We start from the raw sequence: 23,258 nt of genomic DNA on the forward strand, positions 1-23,258 counted from the left end.
GTAAATACAGTAATTACTACATAGCATTCATGTGTAATGAACTACTTTTTCTGTCAAATTTGTTGTATAACATGATGTTTTGGTGCTTAATTTGTAAAATCATAACCTATTTTGATGTTTAACAAGCTTTTTCTTAATCTCTCATTATCCAACATATTCGCTTATCCAACATTCTGCCGGCCTGTTTATGTTGGATAAGTGAGAACCAACTCTACTTGCTTTCCCATACCACCACAGTTCGTCACAGCAATGCGTGGCCGAGCACAGCTAGTGGAGAAATAATGAGATGGAGATCAAAGATATGGACAATTTGACTTTTTTTAAAAAAAAGAAATTTGGGAAATCCCATTAAATAAACTAATTGGGAATTAGAACCCTGGGATTGATTAGTTTGTTGAGGCACCAGCACCCTTTGGCAGAGAAGGATAAAGACCTTGTAAAACTACAGCTCCCATCATTCCACTGGCACTGAGCCATGCCAATGAAAGTAGTGCCAAACTGCATCCATTCTACAGTGCAGATGCACCGACCTATCCAAACGGTTCTTCCTCCTGCCATGACATCTCCTTCTTTTAACCCCTTCCCCTCCTTCTTGGCCGCCTGCCTTTCCCTCCAGCAGCCTTTCTCACGTTCTCCTTCTCCTCACCCCCCGCGGGGCTTGTGATGCTCCAAGGTGTGCGGGAGCGAGCCTTGCCTCCCATTGGCCCAGACGAGATAAGGCCACTGGTACTCAGGGGCGCACGGATTCGCTCGCTCAGCCATCGCTCAAGGAGGGGGGCGGGACCACCGAGGGATTGAATGGAAGGGAGGGGAGAAAGCAGCTGGAGAGGCGAAAAAACGGGTGCAAGGAGCGGACGAGGATTTCCCGAGGCTTCACAGACAGGTACCTTTGGAATATTATGGGGAGGGATGATATTTACGGATAAATTGCTGATATTGCCAATAGGATGCTCCAGATGACTAATTATTATTATTATCGGCATTTATGGGCGATGCGTGTTTGTACGCGCGTGTGAACCAATCGACCTGCCTTTCCGGTAAGATCTGGGTGGATTTGAAAGGCATGGTGCTAACACCCACAGCTTGGCGTCTATCTACACTGACAAACCAATGCGGTTTGACCCCTGGCTCAATGCTATGGGATCCTTTGGTAAGGCTGTGCACTTGACACTCAGGACCGTGTCAAACTGCAACGCCCCTCATTCTATAGCGCGGAGTCGTGACAGTTCAAGTAGTGTCAAAGTGCATTGCTTCTAAGGGAAACGTTGCGTGGGGTTGCCCACTGGCAAGCAAGCAGCTCAGGAAGGAGGCGAGATAGATATCTGGATCCATTGGAAGGATCAGGAGGAAATGGACACGAGAGGAATGACCACGGAGGGTCGCCACGCCAGGCCTCTCAAGCTGGGAGCAGAGAAGAGCAGGGTGGGTGGGGAGCCCCCGGTGACCTTTCCCTTTGTCATGCGAGGAAAAGGCGCGGCGGGAAGCCAGGCTCGGCTCTCTCTCTCCAGGGCCCACGCGCGACCGCGGCAGGGTCTCCATCGGGGTGGAGCTGGCGGAGGAGCCGCGCACATCTGGGCGAAGGAAGCCGCAGATGATTCAGCACTCAGCAAGGAGCCATGCGGGGAGGAGGAGGAGGAGGGGGAGGAAGACAGCAGTGTGATGAGGCAGCTAAAAAAGCCAAGGCGATTCTAGGCTGCATCAGAAGGAGTGTAGTGTCCAGATCACGGGAAGTCATAGTGCCCACTTCCTTCTGCCTGGGTCACACCTCACCTGGAATAACCCTGCCCACTTCTGGGCAACACAACTTAGGAAGGAGAAGGTGTCCATGGAAGCGCAATCAAAATGATCAAAGGTATGGAAACCATGGAGCCTCCGGTGGCTCAGAGTGTTAAAGCGCTGAGCTGCTGAACTTGCAGACCGAAAGGTCCCAGGTTCAAACCCGGGGAGCGGCGTGAACGCCGGCTGTTAGCTCCAGCTTCTGCCAACTTAGCAGTTCAAAAACATGCCAATGTGAGTAGATCAATAGGTACCGCTCCGGCGGGAAGGTAACGGTGTTCGATGCAGTCATGCCGGCCACATGACCTGGAGGTGTCTACGGACAACGCCGGCTCTTCAGCTTAGAAATGGAGATGAGCACCAACCCCCAAAGTCGGATACGACTGGATTTAACGTCAGGGGAAATCTTTACCTTTACCTATGGAAACCATGCCCCATGAGGAAGGGCTTGGGGAGTTGGGTATGTTTAACTAGGAGGAGAGAAGGTTGGGAGGGGACATGCGGGTGGGTCAGTCTTCAGAGGGTGCCAACATGGGAAATTGGTCTCTGGTCTCCACACAGTTACCCACACCTTTGAGACCCCCGTTCCCGGCAGTATGGAGTCTCCCTATCTTCTCACATTTAAATTCAACCCCACAGAAAGACTTCAGAAGTCATCATATCCAAGGTAGGCTTAGCTTGGAGAAAAGAAGGCCGAGAGGGGACACAATAGTCATGTTTAAGTATCTGAAAGGATGTCACATTGAGGAGAGGCAAGCTTGTTTTCTGCTGCTCAGGAGAAAGAACACAATGGAGCAATGGAATCAAAGTGCAGGAAAAAAGACTTCGTCTAAACATTAGGAAGAACTGTGTTGTCGAAGGCTTTCATGGCTGGAACCACAGGGTTATTGTGTGTTTTCCAGGCTGTATGGCCATGTTCCAAAAGTATTCTCTCCTGATGTTTTGCCCACATTTATGGCAGGCATTCCCAAAAGTTGTGAGGTATATTAGGAAGAACTCCCTGACAGTCAAAGCTGTTAGGTAGTGAATGGCCATCTGTTGGGAGTGCTTTGATTGTGTTTTCCTGGATGGCAGAAGGTTGGACTAGATGGTCCTTGTGGGTTCTGCTGACTCTTTGATTCTATGGAAGAATTTACTCCCTTAGAATTATACAATGTAGAAATAATTGCAATTTGGCAGCACTTTAACTGCCATGGCTCAATGGTATGGAGCACTAGGAGCTGTAGTTTGGTGAGGCACCAGCAAAAGACCTTCTGAAACAACAACTTCCATAGCATTGAGCCATGACAGATAAAATGGTGAAAAAACTGCATTCATTCTACAGTGTAGATGCACCCCAAAAATCACCACACACACACACACACACACACACACACACACACACCACACACACACACACCACACACACACACATGCACACTTCGGGGAAAATGGTGAACTTTCTTTCACATCTTCCTCTGGGATTGAAAAATATGACTGGGCTTTCTTTGAACCTTCTCTAGCGTAGTTTTACCTGGACGGTGGCACACAGTGAGTCTCCCTTATCCAGAGTATTTGCGATCCAAAAGTGTTTTGGATTTCAGATTTTTGCAGATTTTAGATTACTTGTATTTGTATATGCATACATGATGAGCTATCTTGGAGACGTCTAAGCATGACATTCATTTCTGTTTCATATGTACCTCATCCACGGAGCCTGGAAGTACTTTTGTGTACAATATTTTTTAATATTTTTGTGCATGAGATAAAGTTGTGTATATTGAACTATCCAAAAGCCAATGTCTCACTATTGCAGCTATCCATGTGGACAATTTTAAGGTTTAGAGTATTTGGGGATTCTGGATAAATGACGTTCAGCTTGTAACTGCATTCTTGAAAAGACAACATTGAAGAGAAGCTTGTGTGTTCATACCATGTACTCCTGACATTTCCACATGCTCAAAAATGGAAGCAAAGCTGAGTGAAATGCACTTATGCTCAAAAATGGCCATGCTGAAGGGGTGCACTCTTCATATGTTCAAAGATGTGAGCAATGGTGAGTGACAGTAAGAGCTGTCCAGCAGTAGATGGCCATCTGTTGTAAGTGTTTTGATTGTGTTTTCCTGCATGGCAGGAGGTTGGAATAGATGATTCTTGTGGTCTCTGGCAACTCTACAATTCTATGATTCCGAGGAAGAATTTACTTAAGGTCCATACACTGCTAAAAATATGGCAAGCATTGCTGAGCGAGGTGCAGTCGAACTAAGAAATGCTGCCAAGAATGAGCAAAATGCGCACTTCACATGCTCAAATATGTAGACAATACTGAGGTGCACTTTTCACATTCTCAGTACAGAGAAGCACCCTGGTGCTCTCGTCATCTGCTCAAAACTGAAAATAATATTAAGATTCACTCTTCCCTTGTGAAACAATACAGGAAATGACAGGTGATGTGCACCTTCCACATTCTCAAAAAAGGGAACAATATTGAGTGAGGACATGTTCCAGAAGCATTCTCTCCTGATGTTTCACCCACATCTATGGCAGGCATCCTCAGAGGTTTGATCACTTTGATCAGCATTGAAAAACCTTGCAGTTTCAAGGCCTGGCTGCTTCCTGCCTGGGGGAATTGTTTGTTGGGAGTGTTAGCTGGCCCTGATTGTTTCCTGTCTGGAATTTTTCCTGTTTTCAGAGTGTTGTTCTTTATTTACTGTCCAGATTTTAGAGTTTTTTAAAAATGCTGCTAGCCAGATTTTGTTCACTTTCATGGTTTCCTCCTTTCTGTTGAAATTGTCCACATGCTTGTGGATTTCAATGGCTTCTCTGTGTAGTCTGACATGGTGGTTGTGAGAGTGGTCCAGCATTTCTGTGTTCTCAAATAATATTTTGTGTCCAGGTTGGTTAATCCAGTGGTGTGCTATGGCTGACTTCTCTGGCTAAGTTAGTCTGCAGAGCCTTTCATTTTCTTTGATTCGTGTCTGGGCAATGCTGCGTTTGGTGGTCCCTATGTAGTCTTGTCGACAGCTGCATGGTATACGGTAGACTCCTGCACAGGTGACAGGATCCCTCTTGTCCTTTGCTGAACATAACATTTGTTGCTGGATTTTTTTTAGTGTGTCTGTAGATAGTTTGTAGGCTGTGTTTCTTTATCAGCTTCCCTCTGCGATCAGTAGTTCCCTTGATGTATGGTAAGAACACTTTTCCTCTGAGTGGATCTTTGTCTTTTTTCTCATGGCTTGTTCTTGGCCTTGCAGTTCTTCTGATGTCTGTAGAGCCCAGTTTAGGTGGTTCAGTTCACCTTGGAGGAGGTAACGTCCACAGATTCTTTTTGCCCGGTTTGCCAGGGCTTTGATTGTGCTTCTTTTTTGACTTGGGTGATGGAGTAGATATTTATCACTGTGTGTAGATTTTCTGTAAACTGTGTGGCCCAATTGTTGATTGGCTTTGCAGATGACTAGAATATCTAGAAATTGTATTTTCTTTTTCCACGGTGACTTGGATGTTTGGGTAGATACTGCTGAGGTCCAGGACATTATTTAGTTCTCCTCCATGGCTCCAAATGGTGAACAACACATTCTTTCTTATTTTTGTGAAGGGTGATAGTATTTGGTTTCTGTCCAAGAGGTAGTCTTCCATATTTCAAAATACATTATTGTTTTGGAGGGCAAAAAGAGAGGAAGGAAGTAAGGAGAAAAGAAATGTGCATCAAATGAGACTAGTAAAATACATTATTAGAATCAAGAGATAAACAAATAGAAGTAAAAGGTTCATTGCTCCTGACATGAAGCCTAGTCTTGTCCAACTCTGGGGGTTGGTGCTCATCTCCATTATATAAGCCGAAAAGCCAGCGTTGTCCATAGACACCTCCAAGATCACGTGGCCGGCATGACTACATGAAGCACTTCCTGCCACAGTTGTACCTATTGATCTACTCACATTTTCATGTATTTGAACTGCTAGGTTGGCACAAGCTGGAGCTGACAGCGGGAGCTTACTCTGCTCCCTGGAATCGAACTGCCAACCTTTCGGTCAGCATGTTCAGCAGCTCAGTGGTTTAACCCACTGTGCCATAGAAGTCAGTAATAATTAAGACCCTTCCTACCCTACCGGTGAGAGCCCCAGTGGCCAAGTGTGTTAAAGCACTGAGCTGCTGAACTTGCAGACCGAAAGCTCCCAGGTTCAAGTGGAATGAGCACCCGCCGTTAGCTCCAGCTTCTGCCAATCTAGCAGTTCGAAAATATGCCAATGTGAGTAGATCAATAGGTACCGCTCCAGTGGGAATGTAACGGTGCTCCATGCAGTCATGCCGGCCACATGACCTTGGAGGTGTCTACGGACAACGCCGGCTCTTCGGCTTAGAAATGGAGATGAGCACCAACCCCCAGAGTCAGACATGACTGGACTTAACGTCAGGGGAAACCTTTACCTTTACCTACCTACCTACCTACCAACCACCTTAGTTCCTTCCTGTCTGTTTCCTTATCTGCCCCTCAAAGAAATCATGTCTTCTCAAATATGGAAATTACATCTGTCTGTCTTTCTCCTTCCTTCTTTCTTTCTTTCCTTGTCCAATTGGCCTGGGATTTGCCAAGGATGGGCTCAAAAGGATGCCCTCCAGCAGGGATTATTGAGTGTATTCATTTATTGCTATCTTATCTTTGTCTAGAACTTCTATAAAAAGCAAACGCTATTTGAAAAAGGAGAGGGGAGGAAAAGCTATAGGTAAAAAAATAAATAAAAGACAGACACCAAGGGGATTCCAGTCCCCTCTTGATTGAATTTCCGAGCAGTGCTCTTACGAAAGAAAGGAGGCTCTCTCCATTAAAGAGGGAAGGCATGAAAAAATAATAGGCGCGCACCTTGAAAGCCTTCTTTTTCCCCCCGCTTCAAAAATAGATGAAGCAGCAGCTCTCCCCCGGGAGCAGGAAGGTGGAAGCGAGCCTCCGAAGGGAAACGGGGGATGCCCGCTTGTTTTGCTGCCAGGCTGCTGGGAGGATCCCAATTCACTGACAGCGCTTTTCTTGCACTGTACAGTAGGCGCGCCTCACGCACCCCCCTTTATTTTGTCTTTGGTGCCTCCTGGGAGCTTGAGAGAGCAGGTGCGCCATTATGAGGGCGGGGGCGTGGCTTGGAATGGCCCAATTCAACTGCGAGGGGAGGCGGCGGCTGTCTTCTTTCTCCTCCTTCCTCCAGCCGCCCGGGGTTATTTGCGGTCACCCACCTGCAGGCTTGACTGCATTTGTCGGGAAACGCCTCTTTTCCTCCCCTCATGGCGCCATGAAACTGCATTACATGTTCAGTGTACTGTATTATTTATTTTATTTATTTACAGTATTTATATTCCGCCCTTCTCACCCCGAAGGGGACTCAGGGCGGATCACAATGTACACATACAAGGCAAACATTCAATGAACATAGAAACAGAGAAAGACACAGAGGCAATTTAACCTTCTCCAGCTTCCTGAAGGGATGCTCGATTCCGGCCACAGGGGAAGCAGCTGCTTCATCATCCACTGTGATGCCGACTTCCTCATTCCAAATCCTGCTGGACGATTTAATGGTGTCGTAAAGGTCCCAGGTTCAAATCCCAGGAGCAGAATGAGCGCCCGCTGTTAGCCCCAGCTCCTGCCAACCTAGTAGTTTGAAAACATGCAAATCTGAGTAGATCAATAGGTACCGCTCCAGCGGGAAGGTAACAGCGCTCCATGCAGTTATGCCAGCCACATGATCTGGAGATGTCTATGGACAATGCCGGCTCTTCGGCTTAGAAATGGAGATGAGCACCAACCTCCAGAGCTGGTCACGACTGGACTTTACGTCAGGGGAAACCTTTACCTTTTTTAAATTAGTTAAATTGGCCTCCCCACATAGTGGTACCTAAATTTCCTACTTGATAGATGCAACTATCTTTCAGGTTGCTTAGGTCAACAATGAGCAGGGCTATTTTTTATTTTAATCGTCAGGTGCTCACTCCGACATGGGATGGCCTCGAACTAACCAGCCTGCGCTACAGCCCAGCTGTAGACTAAGGTCCCATCTACACTGCCGTATAATGCATTATATCCCCAGTGTAGACTCATATATAAGTTTCAAACCACATTAAATGGCAGAGTGGGAAGGTCCTTTGTCTTTTTTCTTGAGTGCTAACAGTCCTGCATTAAACTTCAGTTACACTAACCATATAGTTGGAGTCACTGGCAAACTTTGGCCCTCCAGGTGTTTTGGACTTCAACTCCCACAATTCCTAACAGCTGGTAGTAATTGTGGGAGGTGAAGTCCAAAACATCTGGAGGGCCCAAGTTTGCCCATGCCTGAATATAGTGCAATGTCAGGCTGCATTATACGGCAGCCTAGATGGGGCCTGAGTCAAGTCCAGAACATACAACAGAATTCGAAACTGGCACACTCTTCACATGCTCAGTGCAGCGTGAGACCCACTCTTGCTATATTCAGAAATGCCAAGTGGGTAAGATGTTCTCTTACTCAAAGCAATATCCAGAGGCACTGTCCCCTTGTGAAACAGTCAAGGCAATACTAGGTGTGTCCCATTCTCCACATGCTCAAAAAAGGGAGCATTATTGAGTGAGTGAGTGACACTCTGACTATGCTCAGTGGTGCAGGTTACATTGCGCCAGATTGCCTCTTCACATGCTTAAGGCACCACATGGAAAAAAGCTTCGTCACCTTTCCAAAATGTAAGGCAATACTGAGTCATGTGTCATAAAATCATAGAATCATAGAGTTGGAAGAGACCTCACGGGCCATCCAGTCCAACCCGCTGCCAAGAAGCAGGAAAATCACTTTCAAAGCACCCCCAACAGATGGCCATCCAGCCTCTTCCCACAGTCAAAAATGCAGGCACATTGAAAAGCAAGGCTCTTTTGCACACACTCAAAAAGGCAGGCAGTGCTAGGGGAGATCCTGCCAATTCATTGCAGTTGGCATTGCTTTCCTCAAAATGGTTTCAGAGGGGCTGCTGTTTTCAGTATTATCTGCCTTGTAGGCTGCTTTGCCCTCTTTTGGCATCGGAAGTATCTTAAAGAAAGACGAAAACACCATAAGCTAAAAACATTATCCTCATCAGTTATCATCGTAGGATTATAGGAGCCACAGTGGCACAATGGGTTAACCCTTGTGCCGGCTGAACTGCTGACTTGTAGGTTGGGTGGGTTACCTGAAGCTTGGTAGTTCGATTCCACAAAAGGGGCTGAGCTCCTGTATGTCAGTTCTAGCTTGTAGGGACATGAGAAAAGCCTCCCAGCAGGATAGTAACACATCTGAGCATCCCTTGGGCAATGTCTCTGTAGACCAGTGGTTCTCAACCTGTGGATTCCCAGATGTTTTGGCCTTCAACTCCCAAAAATCCTTACAGCTGGTAAACTGGCTAGGATTTCTGGGAGTTGTAGGCCAAAATACCTGGGGGCCCACAGATTGAGAACCCCTCCTGTAGATGGACAATTCTCTCACACCAGAAGTGACTTGCAGTATGTTCTCAAGTCACTTCTCACAAGAAAAATGTCATCAATTTAAAATACAAACTATTTTCAGATTGCCAGAGTGGAAAATGAAGGCATCGCCCATACAGAAAAGCAGGACATGTATGCATGTGTGTAATTTATTTAATGCTTGTTGGGGGGGGGGGGGGACTTCAGCAGGTGTTGGCAGTTATTTGGTTGCATGACCAGCTGGAATTCTCACTTCTTGTTGTGATTATTAATTGCCAACTCACTCAAGTTGTTGAGTTTCCATTACTATACAGTTCAGTCATAAATGCCACTTCTGCTGTGTTGTTGTTTGTTGTAAATTGCCATCAAACCTACTTTGAATGAGAGACTTCCAAGACCTCTTTACTCTGTTGTCAACAGAACTGCTTAAGTCTTGCAAACTCAGGGCCATGTCTTTCTTGATGGAGTCTATGCAGTCTTCCTCATTTCCTACCTTATACCTTGTTGTTGTTGTTGTTGTTGTTGTTGTTGTTTTGTGCCTTCAAGTCATTTCCAACCTATGATGAGCCTATTGTTTTCTTGGCAACATCAGAAGAGTTTTTCCCTTGCCTTTCTCTGAAGCTGAGACAGTGTCACCTATAGGGCTGAGTGGGAGTTTGAACTTTGGTCCCCAGAATCCTAGGGTGCATATAGACTGTAGAATCATTGCTGTTTGACACAACATTGACAGTTATGGCTCGATGCTATGGAATCATGGGAGCTGTAGTTTTACAGGCTCTTTAGTCAACTCTGCCAAAGGGTGCAGGTGCCACACCAAACTAGAACTTCTGAAGATTTCATAGCATTGGAACAAGCCGTTAAAGTGGTGTCAATCTGTATTAATTCAGCTCTACAGAATAGTTGCATCCCTGGTCCCACACTCACACATCATGTTCACATCTTCCTTCTACCTGACTAATCAGTATTGTCTTTTATTGTGCGACCTCATGATATGTCCAAATATGACAACCTCCATTTGTTTGTTCATTTTGTCATTTAAGCTGGGTTCAAAGATTGATTTGCTCCATAAACCATTTATTTGTTTTTTAAGCAATCCACAGTATCCATGCAACTCTTCTGCAGCATATTTCAAATGAATCATTTTCTTTCTATCTGCTTTCTTTACAGTGTTTACAGTTATACATAGAAATAGGGAATAGGATGGCATGGAGAGGCCTGATTTTTGTATTCAGTGATATATCTCTAGAAACCTGGTCACAAAAAGTTAAAATGCAAAGATGTTTTATTAGATCTAAGCTTGACAGGGTGAGATCTGGAAAGGACTCACGTCACTCCAGTACTTTTAAGAGAACTATCCTCCTAAACATGACTACCTCAATTGGGTTATCTATCCACTAATTTCCCCACAAGGCTGGGTTTTCCTGACCCAAGATTCAACAGAAAACCTCTTATAAGGTTAGTCAAACAGTCCCTTTATGTAGTCATACTTTTTCCTGCACTTCACAGGTATTTTGAACTGTCATCACCCATTGTCAGTGGAGAGGAACTCATTATGACTCATGGAGAAGTCCCATTCACACTGAAAGTTTATTGGTATGAGAAAACTGAGTAATTCAGAAGTGATGCTGGCAAGTCCAGATAATAATGTGTGAGGCAACCAGAGATGTAATGAGTGGGCTTGCAACGCAAAAGGGCAAAAGGCTGATGGATGCAACTGTTTGCATAGCTTAAACACAGATAAACATAAAAAAAACCACACTTTATAATGAGAAATACTATTCACGGACTCCGTAGTCCTTAGTGATAAAAGCACTTGGATGAAACAATAGGAATACATAGATAAGCACATGTATTTGTTTATTTCAGGAAGGGGAGCTATTTGAAATTCCAACTATTTTGGATTTCAATTCCCATCAGCCCCAATTAGCACAGGCCATGGTAACAGATCATGGAAGAGCCAAATGTTCCTCATATCTTGACTCTTTTACAGAATAAGACCTCCATATCCATGAGGAACACATTTGAGGACTTTGTGTGGATATGCAAAACCTTGAGTAAAAACCAATCCTGTTGAACTAATGACATCTGGTAGATTCCATAGCATTGATTCATACAAGATAAAGTAGTTTCAAACTGCATTAATTCTACAATGTAAAGCATCCTAAGTTAATTCATAAACAATAGTTATGGCAGAAATAATTGCGATAATACAACCTCATGCATCCTTCATACTTTTGCCATCTCTTTATTTACAAAAGTCCATCAAGCCCTTTACTCCCAAACACTGGTAATGTGTCTTCTTTGCGCAGATTCCTCCTATATCGTAAGCGTAATGACTCATGCAATTGATTAAGAGTAGGAATCATTAATTTTTTTCAAGCGCCGTAGAAGCAAATGACCAATGGAAATATGCCTATGGCTCTGGAGAAATCGCTATCTATTTTCATCCAGTCTCATGATCTGGCCATGTTCAATGGAAGCCGATAGCGAGCATCTGTCATCTGCTTGACCTTAACTGAAATGTCACTGGGAGTTGTGTTTATCTAATCCAAACATTTTAAATAGTGAAATATCATATAATTCTCTTCTGTTTCATCTTGTAGAGTCTGAATGGAAGTAAGCAGAAATGCACAAAGCTTCCCCATGAACATTTGTTCCCACACAATTTTCCTGAACTATCACACAAGTTGTAGTTTGATAAAGCACCAGCACTATTTGGCTAAAGAAGGCTAAAGACCTTGTAAAACTTTTTTTCATGTCAGAAGTGACTTGAGAAACTGCAAGTTGCTTCTGGTGTGAGAGAATTGGCCATCTGCAAGGACGCCTGGATGTTTGATGTTTTTACCATCCTGTGAGAGGCCTCTCTCATGTCCCCACATGGGGAGCTGGAGCTGACAGAGGGAGCTCACTCAGTCTCTCTGAATTCAAACCACCGACCTGTCAGTCAGCAGTGCTGCTGGCAAAAGGGTTTAATCCATTGCACCACCGGGGACTACACACTTGTAAAACTATAACTCCTATGATTCCATAGCATAGAACCATAGTATTGAAAAATGGTGTGATGCCACATTAAGTCTTCTGTGTGGATTCCAAGAAACATTGTACATCCTGTATCCAAAATGCTGTAATCCAAAATCTTGCAAAATCCATTCAAATGAGCTAAAAAAGTGGGATATTTACTTTCTGATGGTTCAGCGTACTTCAGTTGATGCCCCAAAGTATTAAAATATGGCATAGAATTTCCTTCAGGCTATGTGTACAAGGTTCATATGGAACATAAATGAATATTGCATTCAAACATGGGTTCTATAAGCAAGATACCTCATGATCATGTTTATATATGTAAATAACAAATATTCAAAATATAAAAAAATATAAAATCTAAAATACTTCAGATTAAGAGATAGGATACCCAACCTGTACTAACCTTATGGACATCCATTTGGCTTTTCTCCCAAATTCTCTTTTGTGTTTCAACTGCCCATGAATTCTCAAAGTGAATTTAGAATTTGCTTTAGGAAAAATTCTAGATGATTCATTCTGCCCAATTCTGTGGCATCTGTTTCTTTTGAATTTTCAACACTCTGTGGCAGGTGGTGTTGATACCTTTACTGCTTTATTCATTAGGCTTTGCTCATTTATTTCTGTTTTATCCTTTCTGGGATGCTAAAGGGCCTGCGGTGGAATTTCTTCTAATCTAAGCAAGGAAAGGTGATTCATTACATATGAGGAGAGTACACTATTAATTTACTGAGTCTAAATGCAGTACACTAAATAGGATACTGGTGAGATGTGATCATGCAAATGAGGGTTTTTTGCCATGTGCAGCTTGCCATGAAAGACGGAAAAGGTGCATCACCTAAAATTCACCCTGATACAAAAAGTTTAACGTAAAGACACCCTCCTCTTCTTTGCATATGATCACTGTTCCGTCCCCCAGGACGATGGTTTGCCTTACTTATTGGTCGTTTGTTTGTTTTCCCTCCTTTGCAAAAGCCCAGGAAAGGTGGCTTGAAGTCTGCAAGAGCTGGCTGCAGTTTTCTTTGCAATGATTGGTCAAAGAGTACAACATCTTAGGACCGCCCTTTTTACCAGGGTCTAGTCTCCATTTTAGAGTTTCATTCTGGCTATAGTCTTCCAACGTGCTGGAGCTGTGCAAGGCTAACTGGGACAAATCATCCTCAAAACCAGGCCAATCTAAGCCTATCCAAATTAGATAAGTATTGAATTATACTGATCTGGAATAGGAATTCTAGTTAGAGGAGCAGGGTTATTCCATCGCTTCTAGAACTAATCTTTGCTGTAAAGATAGGGAAGGAAAGAGTTTCTCCTTCTAATATAGACAGCGTGATTAGGGTATAGTGGTTTTATGATCACCTTTGCCTTCTGGAACCAGGGATAATTCTGCAACTAAAACCTATGGAAATTTGTTTCATTTTCTGCAACTTTAAGATCTGTGCCAGGTTTACAACCTTGTATGAATAAACATCCTTTTTTGAAGTTCTCCAGACTCAGTCGTTCAATATTTTAGGACAGCTTATAGGGATTTGCAGTTCGCCCGGATAAAGGACGGCACGTTTCAGCTTTATAGTTTTTTTTTTATTGTCTGGCGGACGGCACAGTTTTGAGGACGATCAGCGGTTTTCCGCTTGAGCTAGCCTGCACGGCCATAGAGACTTTGATTTTGTTGGTCTGTTGCAGTGAAGCTTGCTGCCATTCCTTCAGCCTCTGCAGTATCCTGCTCTTCAGCTGCGGCTGTTTCTGCAATTGCACGGCTGTGCAAAACCCAGCAATCTACCCCGAGCTCCTTCGGCGGCAGGCCTCGAGCCGCGGAGCTCCAGCAGCAGTCTTTGGGCTCACACAGAGGTGGTGAGTCCAGAAGCACCAGGCCGGGACCCAGATAAGCCTGGCAACTCCAAAAGAAAGTTCTGGCTGAGTCTTCACAGTGGCTAGGATCTCGGCCGGGACAGTCGCCCGGCGGTGGTGACCTGCCTCATGGTCCGGCGGTGGTGACCTGCCTCATCATCCTGCGGTGGTGACCTGCCTCATTGACCTGCGGCGGTGACCTGTCTCATCATCCTGCGGTGGTGACCTGCCTCATTGACCTGCGGTGGTGACCTGTCTCATCGTCCTGCGGTGGTGACCTCCCTTCACAGCGGGGAGGAGGCGTCTCTTCTCTCCTCCTTTCCAAAGCCAGCCTCGGTGCTCCTTCGGCGGCAGGCCTCGAGCCGCGGAGCACAAGGTGCTTGAAAATTTGGCGAAGTCGCCATTTTGGCAGTTTACGTCACTCGGGCAAGGGAGGTATCAAGTGGCAAGTTGCTGTCAGTTGGCATTTTGCAGCTTGCCTACCAAAGTTTGGCGCCAAAGGTCACAATCTTTGTAAAGTATAGTTACTTAGTGATATATATTGCTATGGTTAAGTGCTGTGAATTGTATTATATATTGAATTTGCTTTTATTGTAAATTTACTTGCAGGTATATTGCATTTGCCTTTGTTGTAAATTTACTTGCTATTAAGAATACATAATGTCTATGCAATTTCAAGATGATGCAGATGGTATACCTCCTTCTGAGGCTGAAAGTAGGAATGAAAGGCCCCAAAGGATAAAGCACCCTTCAGCCAAGATGCTAGCCCATCTAATAGATGAAAAGGAGCTCCTCCATGTGAGGTTAGGTTCGGCATGGGAGCGAATTGTAACATTAATGGACAGAATTGAGAGCTTGGGTATCACAAGGGTGCCATCCATATTACAGACAGACCTTGAAGAGACCTTCGGTATTTGGAGGGGTTTGGTGTCTAAGATAGTCCAGGTCCTCGAGCGCATTAACGCCAAGGATTCAGAGTTAGAAATAGTGAGTATCTTAGCTGACACTAATGAGAAAGAAAATAAGGTGAGGGCAATTCTAGATGCCTTGGAATTTAGTTCTCCATCTGTTAATCTAAGGTCTGAGCCAAAAGGAAATCAGTCTTCCTTATGCAGCCATGAGACCAATCTTTTAAAATCACCTGCTGTGGCACTTAGTCTTAAGTCCAACCGCTCTAGCCAGGTATCTAAGCTAAGGGAGTGTGCATCATCTAAACATAGCCTCTCTAGCAAGTCTTCTGCTGCTGGGAGTGCCATCTCTTCCCTAGCTGCCTTGCACATTAAGGAGGCTGCACGTCTAGAGCTAAAGAGCAAGGTAGCGGGGGCGGAGGCTGATGCTAAGGCAGCTGATCTCACCCTTCCCTTTAAAGAAGAAGAGCAACGACTGCAAATAGAACAGGCCCGTAGACAAAGCGAAATGCAAATAGAACAGGCCCGTAGACAAAGCGAAATGCAAATAGAACAGGCCCGTAGACAAAGCGAAATGCAAATGGAACAGGCCCAAAGGCAAGGTGAAATAGAAATGCTTAGAATAAGGATGGATGCTACTGCCAAAAAGGTAAGGGCTGAGACTTTGGCCAAGGCCCTAATTGAGCCACTCACAGAAGAAAATGTAAGTCAGTTGCCGAAGCAGGACCCTTCTTCCAAGGTGCTTGTGCATCTTAATAGCTTAAACAGCCAGTTTTCGGATGAGGAACAGGAAGACTTCTCTCCTTACCCAGAGCAGGGCCCCAAAGTCACTTTTGAGTTTCCTGCAGAGCAGAGCGTCATAGCGGGGAGCTCACCCTTGCCCGAGCTACCTGTGCCTCCTGCTAAATCCCTAGGTCAGTCAATCAGGGCCTCAAGGCCAAGTGCTAGTTGGCCCTTACAGACAGCTGCACAGGGAGCCACCGATTCGTCAGTGGTCGATGTCATCCCTCCAAGAGGCCAAAGGTTGACGCAAGGTGCACGGTGGGAGTCCACTCCACAACAGCAAACTCCTCAATTGTTCCCTTCGACGCCAGAGTCCCAGCTTGTCTCCATCATCAGAAGCCCCAGAAGAGATCTTAAGGACAAGGGTGTCGAAAAGTTTTCGGACAAGCCTGAGGAATTTCTTCTCTGGAAGGCCACCTTCCAGAGAGCAATCAGAGACTTAAAGTTATTGCCTGAGGAAGAACTGACTCTTCTGGCTGCATGGTTGGGCCCAGCCTCATCCTCACAAGTTAAGAAGATCTACGCAGCCCACGTAGCCGATCCCGACAAAGCCCTGGAAAAGGCCTGGGCCAGGTTGCAGCAGAGGTATGGGGCCAGCACAGAGATTGAAGCATCTCTTATGGACAAGCTCCAAAGGTTCCCAGCTTTGAAACTCAAAGACTTCAAACTCTTGTGGGACCTCAGCGATCTCCTTACGGAATTAGAGTCGGCCAAGGAGAATCCAGAACTGCCCGGTTTGAAGTGCCTCGATCAGCACCTGTCCCAGAGGCAGATCTTGACCAAGCTGCCCTTCACTTTGCAAGAACGCTGGGGACAGGAGGTCTTCAACTACAAGGAGGCCCACTCCCAGGCATACCCTCCATTTTCTCATTTGGTCCAGTTCATCACCAGGGCGGCCAGAGAAAGGAATGATCCGCAGACGGGCCTCCCCACCTTATACCAAGGGACCCAGCCAGAGAAGGCACCTAAAGTGGAGAAAAAACCATCCAGAGAGGCCAAAAGACCGGTTAGTGTTAAGGCTGTTGAAACTCAGCACAGGGCCAACGAATCCAAGTCAGAGGTGAAGGAGGTGCTCTGCCCCATTCACCAAAAGCCTCACAGTTTGGCCAACTGCCGGGAATTTGGCAAGAAGCCTTATAAAGAAAGACAACAGATTGTACAGAAGCTGGGCATATGTTTTAGGTGCTGTGGAGCAACTCCTCACTTTGCATCCAACTGCAAAGAGGACGTCAAATGCGCAAGGTGTAACAGCCTTAAGCATTGCACCGCGATGCACAACTCTGACGCTGTCTCCCGCGCCAAAGGGGACACGTCTTCCAAAGAAGGGTCATCTACTGAAGCCACCAACATGCAGACCGCGTCACGGATGCAGGAGGATGCTCCATCGGTCGCCTGTACTGAACTATGCTCTGACGTGCACCAGTTCAGAGTCTGCCATCCCATCTGCCTAGCAGATGTATATCCAGCCAGAAGACCTTGGCTTAAAAAGAGACTTTACGTGGCTTTGGATTCACAAAGCGACGCCTCCCTGGCGACTCCAGAGTTTTTCCAACTGTTTGACATAAAAACCCAGACGGTCGACTACACCATGTCCACCTGTGTAGGGAAGAAGAAGTTGCAGGGTCGCATAGCATCCGGCTTTGTTGTCTCCTCTTGTGACCAGAAGAGACTGTTCGAGTTACCAGACCTCATTGAGTGTTCCTCTATTCCCCGGAACAAAAGGCAGATTGTCACCAGAGAAGTCGTGGAAGCCCATCCTCACTTGCGAAAGCTGAAGAACGCCTTACCTGCTTTCCGTCCAGATGTGGACATTGCCCTTCTGCTTGGTGCGGACTGTCCGAACTTGTTCTATGTGAACGACCAAGTTAAGGGACCTCCAGGGGCGCCCATTGCTCAGCTGCTACCACTAGGCTGGACAGTTACAGGCCCAGTGTGCATAAATAGGATGCACCCTCCATCGTCGGTGGGCACTCGTCAAGCGCACGTGCTTCAAGGCAGTCGCCCCACACTAATGCATAGCTGTTTGAGTCATATCTCGGTCTATTGTCAGGGGATAACACCAGAGTATTCTTCCATCTTTGAAGTCTCCGAAAGGGATGAAACTACAGCGCTTTCCAAAGATGAACAGAGGTTTTTAGAGATCATGAACTCTCAAGTTTCCCGGAGTCCAGAGGTAAATTGGATAGCCCCTCTGCCTTTTAAAGCAGAAAAACCCACTTTGCCAAACAACAGGCATGTGACAGAAAAAAGACTCTGGTCACTGAAGAAGATAGGATGGGATCAAGAGCTGACCCCATCGGTGAAAGCGGCTTGGTCAAACTGGACTGCCCAAGCTGAAGGCCTGGAAACCATCGCAGTTCCCAGACAATTTGCGCCCTGTAAGGTAATGATAGAACCCACCACAGAACTTCACATCTTCTGTGACGCATCTGAGCGAGCTATAGCAGCTGTGGCATACATGCGACAAAAGGACAGAGATTTTTGTCACGCAGGATTCATCATGGCAAAGGCTAAAATAGCTCCTATGGGAACTTCAATACCCCGGCTGGAATTGTGTGCAGCAGTTCTTGCTGTCCAGCTCTGGCGCATCATCCAGCAAGAGATAGGAGACTTGTTTCAAGATGTCCATTTCCACACGGACAGTACAGTTGTGCTTGGTTACATCAACAACACAACCAAAAGATTCAAGGTGTATGTGGCTAATAGAATCAACAACATTCTATCCAGTTCTACGCCTAGCCAGTGGCACCACGTCGCCACCAGCAACAACCCAGCTGACATCGCTTCCAGAGGAGCTTCAACTCAACGAGTGTTAAGTTCAAGTTGGCTGACAGGCCCCAGATGCTTGACCGAAGTCAATTTTCCATCAGCCTTTTCTCCCACCGATAATACAGAATTGCCCGAGTCCGTTCCAGAGGTGAAAGTTTGCAAGATGACCACAGAAATCAAGATGGGCCAAAGATCTTGCCTGGAACCACACCGTTTTGAATGTTTTTCGGAGTGGCACAGTCTTCTTAGAGCAGTTGCTAGGCTTATACATCGTTTAGCTTGCAAAGATAGTGAGCCTTTACAGGTCCAGGATATGATAAAGGCTAAGAGCGTCATATTCAAGTCAGTACAGAGATCTGCTTTCAAGCAGGAAATAGCTAGGCTAGAGCAAGGGCTCAACATCCCTAATCAAAGTCTTCTAAATGAGTTAAACCCATTTCTAGACAAGGAGGGTATTTTGAGAGTTGGAGGAAGGTTAGCCAAAGCTAAACTCAAGGCATGCATAAAAAACCCCATCATCATACCCCCTAATAGTCACACTGCATTGCTGCTCGTTCGGCATCACCATGAAAGGATCCATCATCAGGGTAGAACTCTAACTGAGGCAGCCCTTAGAAATGAAGGTCTGTGGGTAGTTAATGCCAAAAGGTTGGTCAACAGTTGTATTTTCAAATGTGTTAAATGCAGGCGCCTTAGGCGAAACTGTCAAAGTCAGTTGATGGCAGAACTACCTCAGGATAGGACTTTGACAGACCCACCCTTTTCCCATGTGGGAATCGATGTGTTTGGTCCTTGGGAGGTTGTCACTAGGAAAACCAGGGGTGGTGTTGTAAATAACAAGAGGTGGGCAGTTTTGTTTACTTGTTTAGTAATACGAGCTGTCCATATAGAAGTCATAGAAGGGATGGACACTTCATCATTTTTAAACGCATTAAAAAGGTTCATAGCCCTCAGAGGGCCAATTAAGTCAATTCGGTCGGACTGTGGCACCAATTTTGTAGGTGCGACCAAAGAACTCAATTGTGTGTCTAGGTTTGGGAGAGACCCAAAGGTTCAGAACTTTACGAATACTGAACAAATTATGTGGACTTTCAATGTTCCTCACGCCTCCCACATGGGTGGTGTTTGGGAGAGGATGATTGGTATTAGTCGCAAAATCCTTAATGCCATGCTTTTGAGTCATAGGTCATTGACGCATGATGTTTTGGTGACACTTATGGCGGAAGTTACCGCAATTATCAACAACCGGCCGCTGGTTCCCCTTACCAGTGACCCTGAGAACTTACAACCACTGACTCCTGCACTTATTTTGACACAAAAGGTGCCAGGATGGAAGGACATCATGTTGCCAGTTCCGGACGGAACTCACCGTGCCCTGTGGAAACAGGTGCAGTCCTTGGCCAACCACTTTTGGAAAAGGTGGAAAGCTGAGTACTTAAGCCAGCTTCAAGCTAGAAGAATCTGGCAAAGCCCACAGGACAACATTGAGGTTAACAACGTTGTGTTGTTAAAGGACAAAGGCTTGCCCCGCCATGCATGGCCCATGGGCATTGTATTAAAGACCTTTCCTTGCCCGGATGGTAAGGTCAGGAAAGTTCAATTAAAGACTTGCAACAGAGACAAAGTGTCCATTTTGGACAGACCAATTAGTGACCTCGTGTTGCTTATTGGAGATGTTTAAAGTTCTAGTGTTTGTATTGTCATATGTGCAAAGGTGTTTGTATGTTTTTGAGTGGTAAATTCCCACATCCTGGGAATTTAAGCGGGGAGTATTCCGTCCCCCAGGACGATGGTTTGCCTTACTTATTGGTCGTTTGTTTGTTTTCCCTCCTTTGCAAAAGCCCAGGAAAGGTGGCTTGAAGTCTGCAAGAGCTGGCTGCAGTTTTCTTTGCAATGATTGGTCAAAGAGTACAACATCTTAGGACCGCCCTTTTTACCAGGGTCTAGTCTCCATTTTAGAGTTTCATTCTGGCTATAGTCTTCCAACGTGCTGGAGCTGTGCAAGGCTAACTGGGACAAATCATCCTCAAAACCAGGCCAATCTAAGCCTATCCAAATTAGATAAGTATTGAATTATACTGATCTGGAATAGGAATTCTAGTTAGAGGAGCAGGGTTATTCCATCGCTTCTAGAACTAATCTTTGCTGTAAAGATAGGGAAGGAAAGAGTTTCTCCTTCTAATATAGACAGCGTGATTAGGGTATAGTGGTTTTATGATCACCTTTGCCTTCTGGAACCAGGGATAATTCTGCAACTAAAACCTATGGAAATTTGTTTCATTTTCTGCAACTTTAAGATCTGTGCCAGGTTTACAACCTTGTATGAATAAACATCCTTTTTTGAAGTTCTCCAGACTCAGTCGTTCAATATTTTAGGACAGCTTATAGGGATTTGCAGTTCGCCCGGATAAAGGATGGCACGTTTCAGCTTTATAGTTTTTTTTTTATTGTCTGGCGGACGGCACAATCACTCATCGCTATGCAAAAAGAAAAACATACTGAATATACCACAAATGTCTTGGTTTTCATCTATGAAGTACTGGAGGGTAGAAAATATGAGAACCTCTGCCACAGAAGGGAACTTGCACCAGCCTGGAAGTTTCCATTCATTTTTATTTTAGTTAAATAGAAAACAATAATCTATTGTGAAAATATCAAGAAAGGGCTTTATCACTGTTTTTCACCTAGTGGTGAGAACTAGGTTGATTTTCAGATATATCTAAAGCTCTAATATTCAAATAATCCAATTTCAAGGTGCCTTCACTTCAGTATGGCTAACATGAGGCTTTAATTCTGCTCTTTCTTGATCAAAGACTTTACTTTTCATCTTTGTCCTTTGATGGTGTTCCGGTTATCTCCTTTCCCTCGCCCACTTATAGAAGCCATTATGCTGACCAATGCTAGGGATGAAAAGCAGTATAAAAGTGATTTTATAAGTAAATGAATGAAATTTGCACAAACCTGAGAAGCCCAAGGCAAAAGGACAACATGTTCATTCAGAATTCAGCCAGACGAGAAGACATTACATTGTTGTAATCATCTACTCCCCCACAAAAAAAGACCTGACAATTTATTGATAAGATCATAACGAACTTCATATTCCATTTTGCTACATAGGGAAAGAAAGCATGATTTTCATGGAATTTTAAGTAGAGGTGGATTCCAAGGATTATCTAGTTCAACTGATTATGATTTTGAATTCATAAACATCAGTTCATGGTATAATCAACAGACAATTTCGATCTTAGAAGGTGTTGGAAATCGCTGTGCAAGTCACTGCTGTGGGAGCCACATGAAGTAGAGATCCCTGTCATGTGGTAGTTGTGAATCTGCTATAGATGTTGATTGCTGATGATGAATCCCAGGCCTCAAATAAATTCAGCACCTTGGACAAGTCCTTCAAAGTTTAGACACAAATTCCAGTTGGATTCACCAATCCACCACAATGAGTCTTGCCATTTGTCATTGGATCTACATGAACCTAATGCCTTTCTTTCTAGATATATAGATTAGATAGATATTCTATTTTGTTCTATCATATTCTTAACTCATGCATGTATTCCACTATGTAACACTATTCTTGTTCCTGGGTTATAAAAGTCATTTCTTAGTTGGTTCTATCATAGAAACATGGAAAAGGTTTATTAAACTGCAAAAACTTTTGTTTTTGCGGCCCATTTTGCAGCACATGTTGCTATAGTTTTTCAATGAATATCTCATCGAGTTTCAACCAATTCAACATAGTTTGTGGCAGCCACAAAAACAAAGTTTCTGGAGTAGAACAACTATTTTCAAAGTAAGGACCATGCAATTAAATAAGAATAAGACTTATTCTTATTTAAACCAGGAACAGAAAATATTTCAAATTTTGTTACAAACAGTCTAATTCAAAATTTAACTAAGAGACATCCAAAAAAAGCAGAAAAGTTTAAAAAGAGAAAAAGGACATATTACTAAAATTAAAACATCAAACACTAACTAAAACAAAATAGGGAATCTGGCCCTTCCCATAATAATAGTAATGAGGAAAAATAAAACAAAAAAAGTATATTATTCTACAGACCCTACTAAATAACTCTACTGCTAATAACCATAACCAAACATGATGACATTGTTAGATTTTTTAAATTGCTCAGAAACTTCTTAAATGGTTTCCAGAAAATCTTCAGTTGGCTTATCTCTTAAAACCCATGCTAATTTGGGAATTTAGGCAGACTCGGTTACTTTAGTAACTCAACCTTCTATCGGCACCCCCCTCCTTTCTCCATTGTTGGAAGTTATTTTGGATTCAAAGGATGAATCTTCCTGTCATTCTGGAACAAGATTTTTTTTTTGAAGTTTCAGGAACTGGCTACTTCTGGCTCTACCTTCCATCCAGCTCTGTCCAGGTTTGGCTGCTCACTTTAGTCCAATGGTAAAGAGGTTTCCTGCAAAATTGACAGCGATCTGTGTAATAGACAGAGTGGCGAGACCCAGTTCAAAAGATTAAGCAGAGTGGAACAGAGTTTGTCATACATTGTTTCCCCTTCAGGAAATCAGGCAGGAAGTAACATCTGCATCTGATGAAGCAAAAAGTCTAACTTGAAAACATATACCTTTCTACTATGCCTTATCCCCTAGTTTACCATCTTTCCACAATACTTTTGTACTCCAGACAAGGCTGAGTCATCTGACTTAGACAGTATATATTTTACCAGTCGATCAATCTATCTATCTGTCTATGTATTCAATA

The 23,258-nt window shown here is 44.4% G+C and overlaps 1 protein-coding gene across 1 annotated transcript in view; it reads left to right on the top strand.

Annotated features, from left to right (window-relative positions):
- The first annotated feature begins 704 nt into the window (after positions 1–704).
- slco4a1 (solute carrier organic anion transporter family member 4A1) overlaps positions 705–23,258 on the top strand; it is a 75,404-nt gene continuing 52,850 nt past the window's right edge. Inside the window, exon 1 of the mRNA XM_008110169.3 lies at positions 705–883. The gene's annotated coding sequence lies outside the window, so the exon portion shown is untranslated. The remainder of the gene's footprint in view (positions 884–23,258) is intronic.

The sequence above is a fragment of the Anolis carolinensis genome, chromosome 4 (assembly GCF_035594765.1).
Source record: "Anolis carolinensis isolate JA03-04 chromosome 4, rAnoCar3.1.pri, whole genome shotgun sequence".
Lineage (NCBI taxonomy): Eukaryota > Metazoa > Chordata > Lepidosauria > Squamata > Dactyloidae > Anolis > Anolis carolinensis.